Raw genomic sequence first — 25,403 nt, 5'->3', positions numbered from 1 at the left:
GTCTAATGAGGAGTGTCTCCCAGAACCTAGCAGAAATGACTGCATTCATAAAATTTTAAGTCATCAATTGAGCTATTATGTTTTTAAGAGGAACTCATACCATGTATCTCGCCCATGTTAAATTTGGTAAAGTTAGGTACAAATTTGAAAAAAAAGAGTTTTTTTTTGTTGAAAAATCTGACAGATTTTGTGAAAAAAAAATTATTTTTGAGAATTGTTTTTTCACTTTTTTTATTAGTTTTTGGTGAATATTATTTTTTTGTAATTTTTCTGCTGCATTTAGTGCAATAAAAAAATCTCAGTAGGTACATCTCGATGTCCTACAAGGAAGGTAAACCTTCCTGTTAGGTTTACCTTCCTGTTAGGAAGGTAAAAATTTCACCTTCCTAACTGCAGTAGTGTTTGAGAAAAATGTACCTTTGTTTTAAAGAATAAAATTTGCAGAAACATTAAAAATAAAGAAACTGTGACATAACTCATGTTCTTAGTGCATTCCTGCTCCATATTCAGAATCATCTAGATCATTTTCTTCTATTTTAAGCCTTCTCTTACATGTATTTGCTTCATTTATTTTTGAAAGTAACTTTTCTACTTCCTTTTCTGCGTTTCTCACCCTTTTGGTATCAAATCATTCAAAGCCTTGCATTGAACTTCTTCCAACTAGCAGTCCCAGTTTTTCTATCACTTTCACTCCTCCTGTATTTCCATATTGAAAATTAACACAGAATCATAAACATCTAATTCTAGTGTATTTCATCCAACAAATATTGATTTTGGCACTCTTGACCATATAATGGAATTAAAACATTCATTAGGGTTCTGAGTCTTACCATGTAGACAGTTACTTAGAAGTTCATCTTGCGACAACTGACTTTATTGCATCCATGACAGCTGCAGGTATTACATTGTTGTGAGTGTAAGGAATTCCATAAACAAAACCTTTTCACCTTGTGAGCACAGAAAAAGATTTAGAAGTTTGTGGTTTGTCATCAGCTGATTTCTTTGTGCAAGTACTTTGCCCAGATGCCTTTCCGCATATTGTTCGAATTATCTACATCTCTGTGAGTGGCCAAACCATAATATGTTTGTAAGCTGTCAATAGCTTTGTCTGGAAGCCTACCTTTACCGTTGATCTTCTTCCCACCGGATAGAAGTTTTCCTTTTAATTCTTGCCGTAGATTACAAAGGCAAGTATCCATGCGCTTGATAATATGTGATATGCATTCTAGCCTTTTTATTTCTTGTGTTCCATGAGGAGATTGTTCCTTATGGAATACAAAATTCTTCTTTTGTATCCCTTGCTGTCACCATTTCCTAAATATTTAATGTAGTGAAAATCATGAAGCAAAGATTGCTATAGCACCTTTTGCCTCCATCCTTCCACTTACTCCGACAAAATGTTTTGAACACTGACCTCTTCTAAATGAACTGTAACCTTATCTTGATCCATATCTCTCTTGCATACACTGCAATATTTAGACTGAATTTGTACATCAAAAACCTTTTCTGTACTTACAGACTTAGCAAAAACAACTTCATTTATAATCAATGTTACATCAGTCTATATTACAACTTTATTTATAATCTTGACTAGGCAAAAATACATGCAGTGATGTACAGAAGAAAGAACAGAAATTTCCTTACATAGTAGAAAAATTTGTAACAGAAATAGAGTAGGTTTTTTTACAAAAAGAAGGGTACCTTAGTACCATACAAATGTAAATTTAAAAAAACAATTTAAAGCAAAATAATATTTTTTTTACCAAACTATTAATATCACTTGAAAGGGCATACTTTAAAGTATTAAAAGACATAGAAAAAACAAAATCAACTTTTTGTAGAATTTCATAGTACAAGCTCCCAGTAATTATATATGTAATTGTACTTTTTTAAAAATATGTTACAGTTATGTTTTTTTTTTTCATTTATAAAATATATATATTTTGAAATTACATCTTCTGACCATGAAATTTGGTTTAACTTCTAAAGTCTTTTTCCTGAATTATTGGCATTTGGTTCAGGTGATTGTATTGGGTTTTTTAATTTCATTTCTGAATTCTAGAAAGCACCTCTTATTTAAATAGGTGCACTGCTCTTCATTTGTGCTTTTTCAATATTTATAGAAAAGTAATAATTCTTTTCTAGACACTCGATGTTTTCAATGCAGATAAGAACTCATAAAGTTGTACAATTCACATTTAAAGGAATTCATTTATTTACAAAGATCAATTTATGCACTGATACTGGAGATATCAATCACTGAGTGTGGGTTTTTCCTGAAAACAGATCTTTCAGATGACCATACAAATAAAACTCTGGAAACAAGAGATCCAGGGAACATGGAAGCCATTAGCCATCAGAAAGTCACCAAAAGATTTATACATCGCATAGTTTTATGTTCTTGTCATACAGTATCATATTGTTACAACCACCTTTCTCATTCATCAGATGCTAACAAGGGTAAAACAAATTTGTAATAATTTTCCTAATTAAAAATATACATTTTTGCAACAATAAACTAGAAAATGTTTTTTTTTTAAATTTAAAATATTTTCTTTTATCTTTATGACATTCTCAGTAACTGATGTGGCTGTTCTTACAATGACATTATTGCTGTTATTATTATTGGCAGATTTTAGCTTTACAAGTATTTAGAATGTGGTTAAGGAGTGTGTCTGTTCAACAACTTTTTTGTTTTTAAGTGTTTATATTTCATTATGAAATGATCAAACACAAATAAAATGACGCACATTTTTTTAGCTACATTCTGAATACATGTCTACTAATTCAAAAATCACCAGTAACATCAGCTGATGTTAGTGTGAAAAGAGCAGCATCATTCAATGAAAAGGATTGCAAAGGTGACTGAAAAAATGTTAAAGTAAGTTTTTTAAAACCTTTTAATAAAATTTAATTTAATTTGTCATTGCAAAAGTTTATATTTGTAAATTAATATCATTACCAACCATCAATAATGAAAAACATAAATCATTTTTCAATAATATTCAGCAATTAAATCATTTAATGTTAGATTAAAATTGTTTTATAGTTGGCCAAATGGCATCTTAAGTTTGTGAAACTAATACTAAAGCCATTTCAAAAAAAATTATTAAATTTATAAAGATTTTACGATCCAGGGGTTCATGTATACTGTTCGAGTTGATATATCTGAAAAAATGCTTTATCTGACTAAAAGAAATTGTCTCAGAATTTCATTTCTAAGAAAATATCATAATCATTTATAGTTCTGAGATTGTCTATTAAATGAGGTAGTTTAAATTTGTGTGCTACTTGAAAACAAATGCATCAATTAAAACTTCAGTTATTTGTCGCCTTGAGAACAACATTAAGAGACCAGAAAAAAGTTGACAAAGTTTTCTTACCAGCTGTTTTTTAGAGAACATTAACAACATTAAGAGCATTAACAGGTTAATGCTATGTTTTGATCATTTAAAACTGACAGATAACCATTAAATGTATCACCTGCTACAGCACTGCTTACCAAAGTCTAGCCATTAAACAAAAAAATATATATAAATTTACTTGGTACTGCTTCGTCAGGAAAGGTAAGCCTAAGATCTTTAGTCAATAGATACATGTTGATTACACATATTCTACTTATACATGTGTGTTTTCGCCTTCTCCTGTTACACTTATTCAGTTATGGTAAAATAGTCACTTTGCCAAGATAACTAAAAAACACACTAAAGGGTACATTTCTATATAGGTTTTGGTTATGTGACTTCATGAATGTTCTCTAATACTAATGAAATCATTCAGTGAATTATTCTGCAATTTTTAGCTGTTTTATATATATTTGAAGAACTTTTCATTATGTCTCAGTAAAGTATTCTAAAGTATTTTTATTCTTAATGCATCATACTAAATTGTTTGAGCTCTCTTTTTCTCACACATAATCCCTCTCAAAAATTCTCAATCTATTGGGTTTTAGCTTCCATATATTTACTTTGAAAAACAATTGATTAGGAAACAGCCAATTCTCCCAATGAAATTTTATAATGATTTTACTCAAAAAAAAAAAAAAATTAAATATGCTTTTGTCCCTGCCGTTGGAGGAGGAGGGAGGTTTTGTGTAGCAGATCTGTTTATATTTTGATTTATAAATTTACTCTAGAATGGCTGTATCAGTTTTCATTATCATTATCAAACTCATGCCAATTAAGTACATTGGGCTTATAATTATTTGAAGAAAATAAAATTGTAGAAGGTAAACCAGTTTCTCCAAACCAAAACATCAAACATTTTTGAAAATCATTAATGGAATATCAAATAATAATAATACAGGAAAAATAGACTTCAGATTTGTGTGTTGTTGGTTTTCATTATAATAATATGCTTGAAAAATAGTCATGAAATTATATTTTACAAAAATAATCATGAAAATATAACAAACATTAAATTAGTAAAAAAATTAATATGAATTGGCTATATGAAAATAAAAATTTTTTAGAGGAATTATTGGTAATCAGTAACCGCAGTTGAATTTTAAAAATATATTACTTGAATATTATTTTTCCTACATTTAAAAAACTGTGAATCACCTAATGTTAATATAAAATAAAAAATGATATGATATTACAAGACTACTAAACATATTTCAACTGATTTTCCATTCCATAGCACACTGTTTCACAACAAATAGGTACATTAAACTGTTTCTTTACATTATCTCTTCCATTGTTTCATTGTGACTGTGACATATATAAAATACCTAATGTATCAAAAATATCAGTTGAGTTACTTACTTGGAGAGTAATTATGTTTATTACATACTAGTGCCCAAGTGGTAAAACAGAGGGTAGTAGATGTGCTTGTAGGGTTAAATATCAGTTATATTTTGGTGGGTTTTTAATACTGTTTGGAAACCACTGTAATCCTCACTTTCCTAGTAAGCCTTGTATAATAGGGTCTTGTTGTTCTTGAGAATGACTGCATCGTTTTGGAGAGTGGCTTGTAACCCATGTCAAATTACCTACACCTATTATGGTTATAACACTTAAAAGTTGTATAACAGTTAACAATTCCAATTCTGAGCTTGGATTTGGCACTTTTCATCGGTCAACATTTACTCCATTTTTTCTCCTTGTGTAAAAAGCTTATATATGAACTGCCTAATAAGTAGGAGAAAAAATATATATTGATCATTTTAGTAAATGTTTGAATTTTTGCTAGATTGAATTAAAAAAGATTGGTTTTTACAGATTTTATTTATATGTTAATCCATTATGGATTATTTTTGTATTATGTCTGCTTATTCTTTTCAAATTAAGTTTAGATTCCTCTTCCACCATTTATTATATACATACATACATACACATTAACATACATTTTATTAAAGGTATATTTTAGTGTACTGCAATTAATTATTAATACAAAAAAAAAAACATTAACAACAAAATAGCGAGCTTGAAAGTTTTACCAGTTTATATAAAGAGCTTTTCATTCATATAGATTAACAAAAATCATGTATATACACATTGCATAAGAAGCGTAATATAGATTGACCAACTTAAATGAGAATTTGTGGGGTCCATGTTTTTATCATCAATTATAAAATACTATATTAGGTAATTCATTACAATTGTTATTCATAAAAACACAGTGATAAAAATCTAGAATATATTTTAAAAGAATCTTGTCATCAGAAAAATCACAAAAGTGATTTGGATATATTTTTATTTATTAACCTAAAATGAGTGTGAAATTTAACATGTAGATTTTGATTTAAATTAGACAGCTTGTGAACAAATTTAAATGAATGCATGTTTATTATAAAAAACATTGAAAAAATACTAGTTCAAGAAATTTTACCCAGTGCAATGTTAATATATTTTCATATCTGTACCATTAACTAAAATTACCATGCAGAGTATAAATATTTAACGCTGTTCCCTTAGGAGTGGTAAAAATTGATGTATTACCAATAAGCCAAGGAAGATAGTTTTCAGTAGGTCTGAAAATCCAGCATGAATACTCGCAGCATACGTGTAATGTTAACTTGAGTTGTCATAATAGTCATTCTGCTATGTTGATCATCTTCTTTGTCAACCCACCCACTTTTATTGATCACTTTTTCTACCTGGTTAACTACTTTTAAAACTGGTACCAGTCACTTCAGTTTCATAGTGAAAAGTTTGTTCTACCTGCTGCAGAATTATTCTAGAATTATATTCTCTCTCTAGGAATTGCATAAGGGCCTAATTGCTGGCCTAGATGCTTTTAAATACCATGTTTTTGTTATATAACATTTTGGTTTATTTTCTAAGTCTGATATCCTGATGTAAACAGATCTATTTATTTTTTTTTCATTTCAAACATATATGAAAATTGATTATGATATAGAAACTGATTATCATAAAATTATAAAATAACTGTTTAGAAAAGTAATATTAATTATTTTTAATCTAAGGGAATTACATAAAATGTAGCATTACATATGGACAATTTCATCAAAATATAAAAAAAAAATCATCTTTTTATTCCACATAAATTATTGTTCTATTTACAGCATTTTTCATTAAGTTACTGTATACATTAGTATTATCCCTGCAAATATGTTGAATTGTAAAATAACTAAAAAAATACAATTTTTTTATTTATCACCTCCCAACAATATCCCAAGCCCTGATAAGCAGTGAATACTAAAACACTTCTAATTTTGAACTATATTTGAATTTAAATTAATTAGCTGATTTTATTTTTTGGTAGATTTTATAAAAAAAGCTATCTTCCAGACCCCAAAACCACTGTCAGCTCAAAAGTTTATATATATATTTCACTTTCTTGTGGACTCGATAACTGCCATAATTTTGTGCCAGTAACTTTCCAATTGTGCCTTAAAAATAACTCATCCCAAAATCTCGGTTGTGTTTGGTAATAGCCAAAATTGGACCATCGGGGTGGAAATGGAGGGGCTTTTACAAAAAAACAACTTATAACTTTCTTATTAAGTAAAATATTGACTTCATTTAAAGTTCCTACTATTCTTTGGATAAGGCCCTAAAACTTATCTAAGTAAATTTTTTTTTATATCACCGACCATTGGCCCAAGGGGTTGAAAAAATGGGGTTTCAAAGACAAAAAAGAATCATACCTCCCTTAATAGGCTCAGTATCAAATCGATTTAAATTGATTTTGGGATGAGTAATTTTTAAGGAACATTACCTAAAACTTTTGTCTGTGTCTGTAACAATTTTTAATATGACCAACCCTTATGACGACCAAAATGTTGCTGGAATTGTAAAAAGCTTGTCGTATGCTAAACATGTGAAACTTTTTTCACATGCAACCATTGTCATATTGAGTAAATTTTGAAGTTTTTCTTCAAAATTTCCACTTTAACGTGGAAATCTTTTTTATCCTCTACTTAGCACCGATGAAATCTACCTCCAAAATTCCGGCATGCTAAAAGGGATTTTTTTATTGAAATTTTTTATTAGAGTTTAGAATTTCTTTATCTTTGTTTTGATATGCAAACAATAAAACTAAGAAGAAAAACTGAAAACCTGTTTTTATAATAATCTAAAAACTATAACATTTATTCATTGTTTGTGTATTTATTTTTATTTTTTTAAATATAAATAAATTCATGTCTGAAAAATGTTATTGCAGGTAAATGGTGTGTAAAAAATTGGAATCTTGTTTTTTAGTAAAATAAAAAGCATGAAACTTTAATCTGTGAGTAGTAAGGGGTGAGTAGAGCATAACATTGTTAATAAACCACAGAATTTGTTTTATAAAATAATTATATAAAACTCTTAAAATTATAAATAATTCTTGGATGACATAAATTTTGCACTTTTTTATATACTATTTTAATTATTATATTTGACAACTCTAAAATATATTTTTATTAGATGATTTTATAATACAATCACTGCTGTTATGAATTTGCTGAAACAACTCTGTTATCAGATATGCTTCAGCCAAACCCATTCAATTCTAGCCACATATTTTTATTTTATATGGATACTTACTGCGTCACTTTTCAGCAGTTTTAACACTGTAAATAATCTTTAAATCTTTGAATTATAAAAAATTTAATTTATATGAGGATCCTATAACTTCAGACCTTAATATGCATTCTCTTAATAAGCATCATATATATTTGTTTCCCAGACAGACCAGTAATTTTTTAATCTGACAAAAAGAAAGATCCTGTACCATTGTCATCTCACAACAATTTACTATACACACCAGTCACAAATGATAGATGATATTACATGCATATTTATTAAGGGATTAATATGAAAATATATGCTGTAAAATAAATGAAACATACAGTGATGATTGTAACTTTATTATTTTTTGTATCAAATAATCATGTTATTAGAAAAACCTTTATTTATTTTTTTTTATATTTAATTATTTTTAAAAAAATTACTGGGAATTCTTTCTTTAAAATGATACCTTACTTTTAAAAAGTTGACAATGAGAAATGCTTTGAAATTTTTTGTGCATGTGTGTACAGCAGAAAAAAAATAGAAATTTTTTGTGGCAAAATACTGTAAATCTTACTGATTGTAAAGGATGTATAAAATTACTTAAAAGTAAACTGTATGGGAATGAAGTTGTTATAGTGAATTTCTGCATAGACTGAATTTAGAAAATGATGGGTTTTAGGTTGAAGGAATTAAAAGAAAAATAAAGAAAATATTTCTTAAAGATGGAAGAGTACTTGGTGGTAAAAAATAGACTTATGAGTTAAACTATAAATCTATTGTAGTTATACTATTGAAATGTCATTAAAAGAATATGTATATAGTCTTTAAGCTATGAGAAAAACAATATGGGCATTTTTTCATAGATTGTTCACTGATGACAATCCACCAAATGGCCTGTATCCCAGAGGTAACAAACTCAGGGTATAAATATTTTAAAAAATCATGAAAAGTACATCCATACAAATTCATACCTCAAGGTGTAATGAATGTTATCAAATCTTAAGCAACATTTGATAAAAATGATGAAAACTTCTGAAAAAATTCCTCAATATTCGTAACTAAAATCTCAATGAGAGTTTTCAACAGAGTTTTTTGGCATTGGCTCCAAAGACCGTATTTATAGGTTTAAAAACTACAGTTACGAGCCATATGATAAGTTTAAATTTTGATAACATAGGGAAAATCCTGGAGTATTGTAGTAAGTATTACAAAATTATGGGATTAGCTTTTAACTATAGTGCAAGGCCTAATAATAAATGATATTAATCATGCCACTATAGCCGAACATAACTTCAAAAGATTAAAAAAGAGATCAGAAAAGACATATTAAGTAAAAGGAGGAAGAAAAAAAGGAAATTTGAATATGTTGAAAACTTTTAAAATGTGAGTTTAATAATTTCTTTAATAAAAAATAATATTTTTTACTTAAATAAAAAAATTGCATTACTTAAATAAAAAAAAATTGCATTACTTAATAGAAAATTGCATTTTCTATTAACTATATTTTTTTTTAAATGCAGGTAGACTCTTCTTAAAATGATTAAATATATCCAAATAACATGTTTCCTGGTTGTTTAACGGCACCTAATATAACACTAGATAAATAATAACATCAAGTTATAATTGTAAAAATTAAAAAAAAGCATAATTTTTTCACTTTAATAATTGAATCCTGTCCTACAAATATAAAAATTATTATATTTTATACATTAACCATTTATGTACTATCTTAAGTTTTAGAGAAAAATATATGTAATTAAAATGGGTATAATTTTTTTTTAAAAATTACCTCAAATCATTTTTATAAATTTCTTATTGTATTAATTTATTCTAATTAAAATTGTAGATTGGTAAAATATTAAAAAAATAAATATGATCCCATCACTTAATATAATTAGATAATCATTTTGTTTCCTACATTGAGCATTGGTTTGTGGAGCTTGAATAGGTCCTATAATTTTTTTTCAACTCTTTGTTCTCACGTCAATTCTGACTTACTATAAAGTTAAAATTTTAAATATTTATAAGGTGGACATAGTTAAAGAACTTAAACCCACAAAAAGGTTTCCAAATATTACTACTGCAGAAGTAGTTGCCAGTGAAAGATTTAAAATGAATAATTATCACTAAATTGATTTGTTTTAAAAAAAAAACATTGTACAGTTCTGATAGACAATTAATTTTAATTTAAAAACCATGAACACAATAACAGGTATTTGTTTGCGTATCATAGATTAATTTTATCATTAAATAAAATGCACATGTAGTTTTTTCTTATGTACCTTCACTGTAATAATTTGTATTTTTTTCTATAATAAAAGTTGTGAGTTCAGATTCACTAGATCTATTTAATATTCACGTTTTCTTTTATATTCAAAATTTAATGATCATTACTCTCTTTAGTTTGTAGCCATCACCAATTTTCAAGTATTTTAAATTTAATGGTTTTTTATCACTTAAAATATTATTTCTATTTTCACATTTAAAGTAGCTATAATTGTAAAGTATAAATAGTACCTTTGTTTTTATTTTAATGCGGCTGCTGCACTTGTATGTAGTAAGAAATAATATTATCTAATTTTTTTATTTTTAATTTCAAATATCAAATGATTCCATGTTAATGGGAAATAGCACTGTATTAAATAAAAAACTTTTAATTATAGTGCTTAAAGATTATCATCAAAGAATAAGTTTTTCAAATCTCCAGGATCTGTGTCTGGGTTTTGATTATGTATAATTTGTGAAGCTTTGATATCATTATAAAACCTAAGCAAATACATTGTAAAAACCTATTTGTGTTGTTAAATTTAGTTTGTTTTTGTAGTACTTCTCTGTTCGTCTGAGTACTCATCGTTATTTTTTATTATTATTATTTTTTTTTTAATGGAAAGATTTCATATAAATATTACAAATTTCTGCTTAATATATCATATTGATAGTTGTTTAGCTTTAAAATAAATTTTTCAGCTACTAGAAACTGAATTTTAAAACACCATAATTTTATTTGTATGTATCAATAAAAGCAGATATTTGACTATTTTTTTTATGATTTGTTTTGTTGTTGATGTGAAATTTAAATCAAATTGGTTAATGAATTAAATACCTACAGCTACTCAAAGACCTCTTTGTTTGACACATATACAACTCATAATTGCAAAGTGATAATTATTTTTATTTCATAAAAGTTTTCAAGAAAAAAAATCAATAAATATATTTTTTTTTTACTATAAAAATATATTTACTTAATTATCAAACATAAGATATTATTTTTTCTAAAAAAAAAAAATCAAATGCGGTTTTAAAACATAATTCTATTTAATTTTTTTTTTTTTTTATAATAACTTAATACTAAGTTAAATGAATGACTGATTAGTATTGTTGTTGAGATATTAATAGTACTTAATATATCAAAATTATAATTACTAATTAATTAAATATATAACAAAATAAATTAAGAAAAATATGTTATTTAACTGTATTGAAGAGTGCAATTATATGTTTAAATATATAATAAATATTTATATATATATATGTTAAATAAAATATAACTATTGTGTTGTAATAAAATCTATATAATATTTAAATAAGCATAACATAATCCCGTTAAAATAATTTATTTTAATATTAAATATTGTTAGATATAAATAAATGTTTATAATCATAGATTGAAAACATATGTATATTAAACTACATATTATAATGAAATAAATAACCAAATATGTAACTTTATTAAAGAATGTATTATTTGAATATTAGCTAAAATAACTGTTGTATTTTATTCATATATTATTATATTTATTTGTTAATTTGTATATGTCAATTTTTTATAACCCTTATAGATACGCTTACAAATATTTTTTTTTTTTATTATGTACATTTGAAAAAGGTATGCTAAATAGTTTCCAACATGTTTCTTTAATATTCATTTTTAATAATATTTTAATATTTTAAATTAATATTTTATTTTTTATTATTTTTTTTTATTTATTGAGGGGCATCAAAAAGCTATAAGTATAATTGTAGCACTTAAAGCATAACAAATTAAATCTACTATAGTGATATACATGGTAATAATATAGATCAAACATCTATACTTGTAATATTTAATCTTGCTTGAGATTTCATTTACTACAGTTTTTTCTGAAGCATAACAAAGATTATGTTGCTCTTACTCTCACTTCCCAAGTTTTACCTATATAGTCTTTTGTTTCTTCAATAATTACTTCATTCCTGTTCTGTGTCTGATTATTGTCAAAACTAATCCATTATACAGTTGATAAATAACAGAGAATAGCTGATGCGTTATTCAGGTACATTTATAATACTCCAGTTGTAATGGCTTAACCTTCCTCTATTCTGGTAGCTTTAAATGGCTTACCCATTTAAAGCTAATCTGTTTTACAATGCCTTTATAATAGATCAGTAAAAATTAAAATTAGCATTTCTGGAATACTGTAAATACATACTGAAATTTTAGAATTCTTTTTAATTCATTAATTTTGTAATCCTCTGATCAAGAGTTTTTTAATATTTCTACTATCCCTTTCAGTTAAATACTGATGCAGTTCTTTTTTTGTTTTTGACAGAAACAGCACACCTATTGATCCTGAAATGATCTATTATAGTAAAATTATGTTCTGTAATACTAGCGATATTATCATTTCCAAATGATACCTGGAGCTTTCAGAATATGACACAAATCAATGAATATTTAGGGTTTCTTATTGTAATTCATTTAAGTGATCAGAGAGATGCTTCTCCATTGACAGATTATTTTCATAATTTTTATTGTGAATAAAATTATTTATTATTATTATTTCATAAAAATGAAAAGAATATAAATTAGCATATCAGATAGAGAGAACTGCATGAACCTACCACAAACTACTCGATCATAAAGTATAGTGACAAAAATGTACCTACAATCTGTTGTTTAAATTTTTTGTGTGCGGAGATTCCAAGATGAAATATTTTTAAAAATTCAACTTCTTAGGTTGTAATTATTTGTATTTATAATAATACGTTATATTGTGTTGGCATATTATTCTAATCATAAATTATGTTCATTTTCTTGGCAGCAGTATACTTTTAAAAACAGAAATCATGTAAAACATTTTAAAAGATAAGCCTAACCAAAACTCATGTCATAATGTTTTCAAATGCTCTTGAGACTATCTTCAGTGACCCAAAATGTTAGTCACTATAAAAAGTACTGATTACGTAAATTAATACATGCAATTTTAATAACTATTAAAAAGTGCAATAAAAAAAAATAAATAAAGTTTAAAAAAAACTGCAATTTTAATAACAATAAAATAAAAATGCAATTTTAATAACTATATTTAATAAATTTAATTTGGTTTATTATTTAAAATGTAGAATTACTAAAAAATGTTAATTGCCAAAAAAATTATTGTAAATTACAGGAACTTTTTCCATTTATCTATGAAAAAACTGTTTACAGATCTATGAAAAATCTTATTACTTTTATTGTAGTATGATTTAAAGCGACATTTTTAATACTCAAAATTAAATATATTTTCTAGATTACATTCTCTTAATGTTATTATTGTTTCATGAATTTCTAAAATTATTTTTCAGCTAATATTGTCTTGCATATGAATGTATGCAAGATACGTAGTAAAATGCCATACAGTGCATTTTACTACATACCTTGCATAATATAATAAATTATATTTTCTTATATATCTTCATTTTGCTTCTTTTTTTATGAAATGTGATTTAATCATATTAATAAATGCTAATTAAACTATTTATATACATAACATTTTACTATTTATCATTAATAGATACTAGTTAAATTTACATGTGTAATATTTTACACATAATACAAAATCTGTTTTGTTTACATCTGAATTATAAAATTGGTAATGAAATGTTCTTTTTATTCGTTTTTTGGAGAAGTTACAAAGCAGAAAAATTCTAATAGAATTTTATTGAGCCTGAAATTCGAGAAGAAAAATGACCACTTTTTATCAGGTGAAAGGTGATGACTATTATTTAGTTTTTATTATGCAGAATTTAAGTACAGTTTTTATTGTAAATATTTCTGCAGTTATTGACAGAATTAATTGTAAATCATTATTTATAAAGATATACTTTAGTGTTTCTAGCTTGTAATATTAACTAACAAAATTAAAATAAATAAAAAAAGTACAATTTTTTCCTGAATGTTTTATTTTTAAACAAAAATTTACTATTAGTTTTTCTGTAAAAAGAAACATTGTGGTATAGTTTTTATATGAATCACCATCTTATTTTTTTTTCTTTGTATCCATTAGTAGCATATAGGAAATAGCTTTTTGATGAAAAATTTGTTAAATTATTGTATTTTTTTTGTCACCAACATTAGTAAACCTTTATTCTCTATTTGGTGATTACAGAAAGGTTAGAAATATGAATAATATATGTATTTGATAAGTTTTTTAAATTTTATTTTTTGTTCCAGTGTAACATTTTTAGTATTTATGTTCTGTGTGTAATATATCTTCATTCTGCTTTTAAACTTTACTCAGTGGAAATTTACAAACAAGCTAAAGCAATTTATAGATTTAATTCAGGTAACAGTTTCTTTTCAGTTATGATACGTTTTAATATCACCCAAAATTGATACAAAAAAACATTGGCAGTAATTATAGACGAAGTGGAGTTCTGCTTGCAAAAAGTATAGATCAACTGACCACCATGTTTGTGGAGAATTTATTTTGGAAGATAGCCACACAAAAGTACAAGTTATAGTAAATTATCTTCAGATTGTAAAAGTAGGGTTGATGTATATCTTACATTCTACAAACAAAAGAATCTATCCATTGGTTACTAAACTGCAATTTCTGGTTTTGATGGCTTTTTTTATTGTTATTTAAATAATTCTATTATGAGTACTTAATTATATCATATATTAGTACATTTAACTTATTTCCTCATTTATTTTACATTTAGTTTACATTATAAAAAAGAATTTAATAAATTATTCTCAATAAAAAGCCCTACTTGAAATCAAATCTGTCATATTATATTAAAGCAAATTTATCTTCTTATTCAACAAGTACCATTCTGAAAACCTTAGTAGATTTATGTTCAGAGATACATGGTAATGTTTTACAATTTAAAAAGAAAAGAAATTAGCTTTTAATAATGAAAAGTATATTTACTTTTAAGAAAGTCTATTATTATCTTACAATTCATTTATATTACTTTTATTACTCACTTTTTTTTTTAAATTATCCATTTACAAATTCTGTCTTGGATGTATTTTTATATGATTGTTTTAATAAGCTCTTTTATAAGTACTTCATTTTAACTCGACTGTACCAGAAGTTTCCTTTCTTTGTATGTTTACTTACTGAAAATATTGTATTATTAATAAATAAACCATATATAATTATTCATTTTTGTAACAACTCGTATATTTTCAAAGAATCTATGCAGTTTTAGCAAAGAAAATTTATGAACTTAAAATTCCCCAGTACTTATGTGAAAATGTTTATAGAAATTCCAATGAGACTAAAAAATTGTAAAATAATGCTTATTATCTTTTATTAAAATGACTTTTTGACTAAAGTTTTATATGTTGTATTATGGTTGATTTTCTTACCACAAACCATACATTTATTTATTTTAGCTTGCTTTTTACAGTGATAAATTTCTAAAAGAAATAACTAAAAAGAAAATGTAAACCTGACTGACTAACTTGATTATAATGTGATGTTGTGAAAAAAGGGTGACTAGAAGTTTAAAAAACAATAGAATTTAAGTCTTTTCAATTTTATGTTTGATTATCTGTTCAACAGCTGATTATGTATTCAAAAAATCATTAATGTTACATTAAGTTTTCATAAGAAAATGAATAAACTTAATGATTGTGACCAATAGAAAAGAAACTATTTTTATTTCTACTGTTTAAAGTATCACATGGTTAATTAAGATATATAATATTTCCTATAAATTTTATTTTTACTATTTTAGTATTTATTCATATTTACTTCATCAAAAAATTATATTTTTTGTATATATATATATATAACACACACACCCACATACACGAGGTGTGTGAGAAAAGTATTGAGACTGACTTTTTACTTACCAAAGATTTTATCTTTTTCAAACAACAATATTATCCCCTTCAAAGTAGTTGTTCCCTTGGGAAGCTATACATCAGCGGAGTCGTAGTTTCCACTCCTGGTAGCAGCGCTGGAGGGCTTCAACTAGTTGGTCAGTCTTTTGAATGTTCTCCAGAGTTCCAGAATGACATCCTTTTAAGACATGTTTCAATTTTGGAAAAAGGAAAAAGTCATGAGGACTCAAATCAGGTGAATAGGGTGATTGAGGAACTGTAGGAATGCATTTTGAGGTCAAAAGTTCCCTGATGTAAATGGCCATGTGATACGGGGCATTGTCATGATGAAGCATCCACTTGTCTGCAATTCTGGTCTCATGCAAATCACTCTTTTCCTGAGCCTTTCAAGGATACCTTTGTAAAACACTTGGTTGACAGTTTGTCCTGGAGGAACAAATTCTTTATGCACAATATCCCTACTGTCAAAAAAGCAAATCGCCATGGTTTTGAAATTTGATTTGCTCATTCGACATTTTTTCAGTTGAGGAGATGATGGAGTGTGCCACTCTTCGCTTTGCCGCTTTGTTTCAGGATCATACTCAAATATCCAGGATTCATCACCTGTGATCACACGATTGAAGAATTCTTGGTCATTGTCGATCCTCTCAAGAAGATCAACGCACACGTTTCTTCAATTATCCTTCTGTTCCGTTGTGAGGTTTTCGGCACCAGTCTCGCACAAACCTTTCACATGTCCAAATCTTCTGTCAAAATTTGATGTACGGTGAAAATGTTTAAATTTAACTGTTCACTCATCATCCTTATTGTTAAACGATGGTCTGATCTCACAAGAACCCTCATACACTCAACTTTTTCGTCAGATTTTGAAGTTGAAGGTCTCTCTGAGCGAAGTTGATCTTCAACGTGTTCTCGGCCTTCCAAAAATGATTTGAACCAGTGGAGAACTTGTACTGTTGATAAGCAATGTTCCCCATAGGCCTGTTTCAAGTTTTCAAAGGTCCACTCATGGATTCCCCAAATTTAGCACAAAACTTGATTGCACAACGTTGCTCTAAATTCCGATGCTCCATTTTCATAACACAACTTCACTGATGCGCTGTCAAAATAATGTGTTGGCTGAATGGAGTTGAAACTCGTACTGAGCATGTGGAATGGATGAACAAACCAGTCTAGCACAGACCGGTGGACACAGTGCTGCCAGATTGCTTACAGTGTTACCAATCTCATTACTTTTCTCATACACCTTGTATATATATATATATATATATATGTTTGGAATTTACAGTGATACAGAATTCACAATGTACATTTGATATATAACTATATTATATATATATATATATATATGGTGAGAGGAGACGGCCTCTCACCACTCCTTTTTAACTGCGCCCTCGAATTTGTCATGAGAAAATGGTATGAAATAAACCCCAAAAATATAAAAATGGATACTAAGAAAAACTCCATCACACTAAATTGCCTAGGATTTGCAGATGACCTTGCTCTTTTAGCAAATAATATTCAAAAAGCCAAAACACAAATCATGAGCCTTCAAAACCTAGCACAAAAGATAGGGCTTCATATCTCTTTCGAAAAAACTGAACTAATGGCCATAGATCCTCTGGTAATAGAACACATTACGGTAAACAATCAGAAAATTAAAATAGTAAAACAATTTAAATATCTAGGGGAAATAATAACTTATAATTTAAATGAAAAAGTGACATGGCAAAACAGGACAAATAAAATGATTAAATCCCAAAAATTAACTTGGTCAACATATAATAAAAAATGCCTTTCTGTTAAAACAAAACTTAAACATTATAAAACTGTAGTTCAGCCAGAAGTCACCTACGGAAGCGAGACCTTCTCAAAATCACTCAGAAAAACCGAATTGATAAAATTCTGAAAATAGAGAGGAGAATTATCAGAACGTGAATCAATAAAAAACACCAAAAAGAAGTCCAATGGTGGATTGTGCCAAATGAGGTGGTGTATAGAGAAATAGAGCCTGTTACTAATACTATGCGGAAAAAAAGAATCTCTTTCTTTGGTCATCTCATAAGAACACCGGAAACAAGACTGTCAAGAAATATCATTGAAAAGCTCTGGTTCCAAAAGCTAGAAGTTGGATGGATCAAAGAAATTAGAGAAGATATGAAAGAATTGGGAATTTCCCTGACTGACCTACAGAATAAAACTGGAAAAATTACAAAGCTTAAAGACAAAAGCATTAGATTTAAATAAAAGACAGACAAACGACAAAATACAACGAAGAGGGTGTTTACGGATGAAGAAAAGAAAGCAAGATCTGAACGGATGAAGAAATGCTGGGCAGCTTGGAAGAGTAAAATAACACGCTTTTCTCAGAAAAGATCCAACTAAAATTAACTTAAGTGGTCCCATGTTGGCCGTAAAAGCATAATAATAATAATATATACCTATAAAATACATCCTCAAAATTTCCAATGGATCTCCTTGCAGTATACACAGGATATCCTGGGATGTTCCCTGACAATGTTAATATATTATGGGAACATCCTTAAGATATAAAAATATCTTAAATGTCTCCAAAACATCCTTAAGACATGAATGGGGATCTGATTAAAATATACCTAGTACATCCCCAGACTAAAACATTTATGTACCCCACACAACCATTATGAATCAAATTGAGACTGATAAGAAATGTAAATGTAAGTTACTTTATATTTGTTAGTTTATGTAACTGTAGGTTTATGTAACTGTAGGAGTAAATTATTCACGATTCTTAAAACCAATAATTAATATGTTTTAATAATAATTTACTACTTTTAATAAACTAACTGATAAAATAATCGTTGATAAAATGAACAGAAAGTCAGAAACAAGAAAAATGATTTCATAAATGAGGTAATAACACATAAAAACTGTGTAAGACAGACTTTTAAACAACAATGGCATAGTTGTTGTTAATTGGCTGGGTTTGGTAGAATTCTGTCAATGGCTTCTCAATAACATAGGGTATACATATCCAATAAATTGAAATTTTAAACTATTGTAGTTTTTTTAATTAAATATATTATACTTCTCATTTGACCAGTAAGGAAAATTAAATTTTATAAACATAATTAAGGGTGTAGGTTTTATCTACAAATTTTTAAAATTGAAATTCCATTAATCACCCAAATACTGAAGTATACTGCTTTACATTCATCTTATTCTTGTTATTTAACATAAAATAATAAAACAACCTCTGAAGGCTTTATATTTTTCCTGGGACTTATACAATGTTCCAATTATCCAGAGAGAATGTAGGATATATCAATGGTGCATCCCATTTATCTTGAGATTTCAAGATCCTAGAGGTATCTCTTAATGGCGCTGGTTGACCTGCATGTGGAGTAGGAAACATGAAATAGGTTTCAGATAATCTCCTCCATCCTTTGTATATCATATGCTGTGTAGGGAAAAAGTTGAAACAATAACAGTTTTAAATTTTAAAATCAGTATGTTTAAACTAACAAACTCAGCAGAAAACAATTTCTTATGAAAATAAAATTTTTGATCTTTTAGTTTTAAAGTGGTAGGATTAATCTGTTGGTTACATCATTAAAATCATTTATTTACATTTAGTTTTTACCACAGTAGATTTTTAATCGAATTTTCTAGATAAAAAATTAGTTTAGCTAAGAAATTTTCTTATGTTATGATATTGCTTATTCAAATTTTTTCAGTCGGAAGAATTCTATCCTTTATAAAGAGTTATTCAAGTTATTGTAACTTGAATAAGTCTAACTTAGACTTATTAAAGTCTAACATTTTAAAATTAAAACTTTATAGATCAAATAAAATGTAAGTTAACAAAAAAAAAATTCTCTACTTAATCAGTACTTACAATTTATTTGAATTATCTGAACAGCTCTAGAGCCAAACATTAGTAGTTATATGGATAAACAAGAGTAGTAAAAGGTTATAAACAAACAGTAAGAAAATATTTGTTGGAAGTAAAGATGTTTGAAGAAAAAACAGAAAAACAAAACTATTAATTTTTGTAGTTTTTTAAAGAAAGTGATCTATTACATATCACTTCAGTTTTAGAGCAGTATAATTAAAAATAAATAATAATTATACCACTTTTATCTAATTCTATATATTCTATTGTGTGGTATATCATAGGAGCTTAGTAACAATGTTTAACATTCCATGTTTCATTTACTTTTTTATGCCCAATGCAGTGTAGTGCAATTTAAAATGTTTAATATTATGCAAAATAATTTTATAATAGCTCTAATAGAGTACATTTATTTTAAATTTATTTAATTTTAAAATTTTCTCAACTTTTTTTGTAAATATATGGTATTTACCAGTTTAATAAATAAAATATGTATGTATATTAATGTAGGAAACATTAATCTTTGTACAGAAACTATTTTTGAGACTGAATGGTATTAAAGAAAAAATGTATATGTATAATACAATAAAACTCTGTATTTTATTAAATTTTTAATAATAATTTTTAGATGTACCAAATTGGTTATTACTCATTTATTATTTCAAGATTTTTATTTTGTAAATAAATATTATAATGTAATTAATTATTTGCTCTTTACAACACATATGTATAATAAGTAAACAAAATTTTTAAGTTAATAGGTGCCTAAATAGTTTTTATTATTAATTTAATTATAACATCCTTCAATCTGTAATTTTATAACTTATGTTACCATACAATATATGAATTGAATTTATTTTGTCCATAAATTGTCATTATTATTTTTTATTTTCTTTTTGTATTATATCTATAATTAAAATTATTGGTAACTTATGTAATCTAAAAGTATTTAAAGTAAAATAATTTTTTAAATATTAGGAATTATTTTAATTGAAAATATCCTTACAGGCTGAAATTGAAGCCATTAATTATTTGAAAACAAATAAATCAAGATTTCATAACCAAAAATATAATTAGCAGTAGGGCCTTTAATTTTTTTTTTTAAATTGATGCATTAAGTAAATTTTTTTTTTCTTTTAATGCTTTTATTTACAGTCACATCAACAATTAGTCATTAGCGACTAAAATAACACTTCATGATCATAAATAAAAAAAATAAACAATAAAGAAACAGAGCAATAAAGAATAAACAAAGACAAGTAACAATAAACACAAACTAAAATACATAAATCATACCAAAATCACTAAATCGTATTCTTCATACCACTGCAGGAGAGGAACCCTAACAGACGTTATATACCTTATTTCTGGTTTAATAAAAATTAAGTAAAATTGATTATGTAAATATTTTAATAATATTTTGTTAATTAATGAATAATTTACCAATATGTACATTCATATAATTTTTATTATTTTTATTTTGGGAAAAAAATTAATTATTCTTTATTATAAGTATTCAAAGATTTCTGCGTAACCCATTTTAGTGCACACAGACAAATGGTACAAAATGTATAACTTTATTATTCATTTCTGGCTGTTGCAGAATTGAGAAAAACACAGTCTCTATTATGTCAGGTGCAATTATAAGCAAAGTGAAAAAGTCAGTCAGTATTTACTGATTTTTAATACTTATAAGTGACCAAAATGACCTTTGTTCATTCTCATTCTGCAACACCCCATAGTATACAACTGAGATAAAAACTGTACATTGGGCTCTCACTAAAATTAAAAACAACTGCAAAAAAATACAGTTCATGCAAAAGTCAAATATATTTAACACCTTTTTTTAATTTATCAATTTCAAGGATATCATTACTCACAATTCCATTAATTTGATGAGCCTGATTGAATTTTTATCACCATGCTGTGTAATTAATCAAGGAGAATGTCAATAGCTGTTTGTGTCAAGAAAAAAATCAGGAATGGGTGTAATTAAAGGTATGTAATTCCTTTTTTTCTAATTTTAAACTTTATTACCAAGATGCTTATGAAATATTAATGTGATTCGTCAGTCTGAACTTGAGATACATTTTTATATAAAAATAACAAAATGGCAGGCAGGAAGAGAATGAAGCAGAAATTGCCATTTTTCCCAAGGATACTTTTTGTTTAGTTTTACAAGTAGAAACCGAAAAAGTATAGCCAGCCTACCATTTTAGAAACTCTCTCACTCACTCTCTCTCTCTCTCGCTCTCTCTCACTCTCTCTCTCTCTCTCTCTCTCTCTCTCTCTCACTCTCTCTGTGTGTGTGTGTGTGTGTGTGTGTGTGTGTGTGTGTGTGTGTGTGTCACACCAAAACAATTTTTATGATGACAAAACTTATAAGTTTAATATAAAAAGAGCTGCTTATAAATGGTTTAAGTTGTACCTTACCAACCTTATTGAAGTCGTTAAAATTTCATCTCTTGATAATACAGAATTTAAAATTTAGGTCCTCACTTCAAGATATAGAATGACATGGGAAGTTTTACCTTGCTTTTTTATTGTTATTAATTACCTGCCTCACAATCATGAACTATTCATTCTTAACCCTTATCACAGGTGACAACTATAATAAATATTTATAACATATTAATTTATTTATTTTATTTATAACATAAATATTACAAGTAATTGGAAATTATGTGATAAAAAATTATTCATTGGTAATTGTTACTTTAAAACATTGAATAAAACATTTGTATTGTGTTTCTCATATAAATGTAATGTTGATGATTGTGTGGGCAGAATTCCCATTGATAATGATATTATTTCTGTTGATCATAAAGGAAAATTTCTGCGTGTTTAGTAGATGGCAAGTTCAATTGGGATGATCAAGTTGATTTTGTTCAGTGCAAAATCAAGCTCTACTGTTTTGCTCTAAAGCAGCATAATAAAACACTAATGTTATTATCATTTTTGAATAAAGTATAATGTAATCTCTTTGGGCTTCCACAAAACATCTGAATGAATTTTCTGAAGATACAAAAACGGGTTACCAAATCATTATTTAGCGCCTATAAGAATAAATCATCTAGACCTATATTTAGAAAATAAAATATGTTAACTTACCCGTGTGTCTATACTTATAAATATAGAATCTTTTCTAAAAAGAATGGTCACTTACATTATTTCATGTGTTTGTATTTAGATAATTAATTTAACTTTAAACATATCTACTTTTTATTTTGATTTTTTTTTATTTATAATAACTTATGTTTTTTTTTGTTAAATATTTATCTTTTGCTAAAATATTATTTTTTTATGATGAATTACAATTTAAATGACAGGATTCCCATTTACATACAGTATTGTATGTCAATTTAATTGTCTCAGTAAACCTATTACCAGTGCACATATTTCATAGGCTAAAAGAAGTGATAATTTTGGTAAAATAAGAAAAATAAGGTGTAACAAATAAAGACATTAAGAATTGTAAACGTAGTTAGGGAAGCAGTATATTATTATTTATTAAATGTGGGTAGAATCTATTTTATCTTTGTTCACTCTTTTGAACCTTTATTATTTATGTCAAGTTTGAATCTGTTAATATGTTAAAAATTGAGTATTTTGTTTTATTTATTTTTTAATCCTCATTTTTTTTCAATTTATGTATGTACTGAAAAATTATAATTTAATTACTACTTTTTAAAGAAGATTTTTGAGGAGGACATCGCAACAGGTCTGAGTAAAAAAGATAAGGTAGAAAATGTAGAAGAAGAATGGGAGAATGTTAAAAACGAAATTCTTAAATCAGCAGAAGTGAACTTAGACAGAACAAAGAGAACTGGTAGAAAACCTTGGGTTTCAGACAATATATTGCATCTGATGGATGAACGCAGAAAATATAAGAATGCTAGTGATGAAAAAAGTAAAAGGAACAATTAAGAAATGCTATAAACAGGAAGTGCAAACTAGCGACAGAAGAGTGGATTAAAGAAAAGTGTTCAGAAGTGGAAAGAGAAATGAACATTGGTAAAATAGACGGAGCATACAGGAAAGTTAAGGAAAATTTTGGGGTACATAAATTAAAATCTAATAATGTGTTAAACAAAGATGGTACACCGATTTATAATACGAAAGGTAAAGTCGATAGGTAGGTGGAATATATTGAAGAGTCATACGGAGGAAATGAATTAGAAAATGGTGTTATAGAGGAAGAAGAGGATGAAACGGGAGAAACAATGCTGAGATTAAAAGAATTAAATCTTTAGATTTAAGAGATTAAATCTTTTAATGCTGAGAGCATTAAAAGATTTGAATGTCAGAAAGGCTCCTGGAATAGACGGAATACCTGTGGAATTATTGCGCAGTGCAGGTGAGGAAGCGATTGATAGATTATACAAACTGGTGTCTAATGTTTATGAAAGAGGGGAAGTTCCGTCAGACTTCAAAAAAAGTGTTATAGTCATGATACCAAAGAAAGCAGGGGCAGATAAATGTGAAGAGTACAGAAAAATTACTAGTCATGCATCAAAAATCTTAACTAGAATTCTATACAGAAGAATTGAGTGGAGAGTGGAAGAAGTGTTAGGAGAAGACCGATTTGGTTTCAGGAAAAGTATAGGAACAAGGGAAGCAATTTTAGGCCTCAGATTAATAGTGGAAGGAAGATTAAAGAAAAACAAACCGACATACTTGACATTTATAGATCTAGAAAAGGTATTCGATAACGTAGACTAGAATAAAATGTTCAACATTTTAAAAAAATTAGGGTTCAAATACAGAGATAGAAGAACAATTGCTAACGTTTACAGGAACCAAAAAGCAACAGTAATAATTGAAGAACATAAGAAAGAAGCCGTAATAAGAAAGGGAGTCCGACAAGGATGTTCCCTATCACCATTGCTTTTTAATCTTTACATGGAACTAGCAGTTAATGATGTTAAAAAACAATTTAGATTCGGAGTAAGAGTACAAGGTGAAAAGATGAAGATGCAACGATTTGCTGATGATATAGTAATTCTAGCTGAGAGTAAAAAGGATTTAGAAGAAACAATGAATGGCATTGTTTCACGCAAGAACTATTGCATGAAAATAAACAAGAACAAAACAAAAGTAATGAAATATAGTAGAAATAACAAAGATGGACCACTGAATGTGAAAGTAGGAGAAGAAACTATTATGGAGGTAGAAGAATTTTGTTATTTGGGAAGTAGAATTTCTAAAGATGGACAAAGCAGGAGCGATATAAAATGCTGAATATCAAAAATTAATTTAAAGGTAAGGAAAAGATTTTTGAAAGTATATGTTTGGAGTGTCGCTTTATATGGAAGTGAAACTTGGACAATCGGTGTGTCTGAGAAGAAAAGATTAGAAGCTTTTGAAATGTGGTGTTGCAGGAGAATGTTAAAAATCAGATGGGTGGATAAAGTGATAAATAAAGAGGTGTTGCAGCAAATAGATGAAGAAAGAAGCATTTGGAAAAATA

The sequence above is a fragment of the Lycorma delicatula genome, chromosome 8 (assembly GCF_047948215.1).
Source record: "Lycorma delicatula isolate Av1 chromosome 8, ASM4794821v1, whole genome shotgun sequence".
NCBI classification, from domain to species: domain Eukaryota; kingdom Metazoa; phylum Arthropoda; class Insecta; order Hemiptera; family Fulgoridae; genus Lycorma; species Lycorma delicatula.
This window is presented reverse-complemented; position numbering follows the sequence as displayed.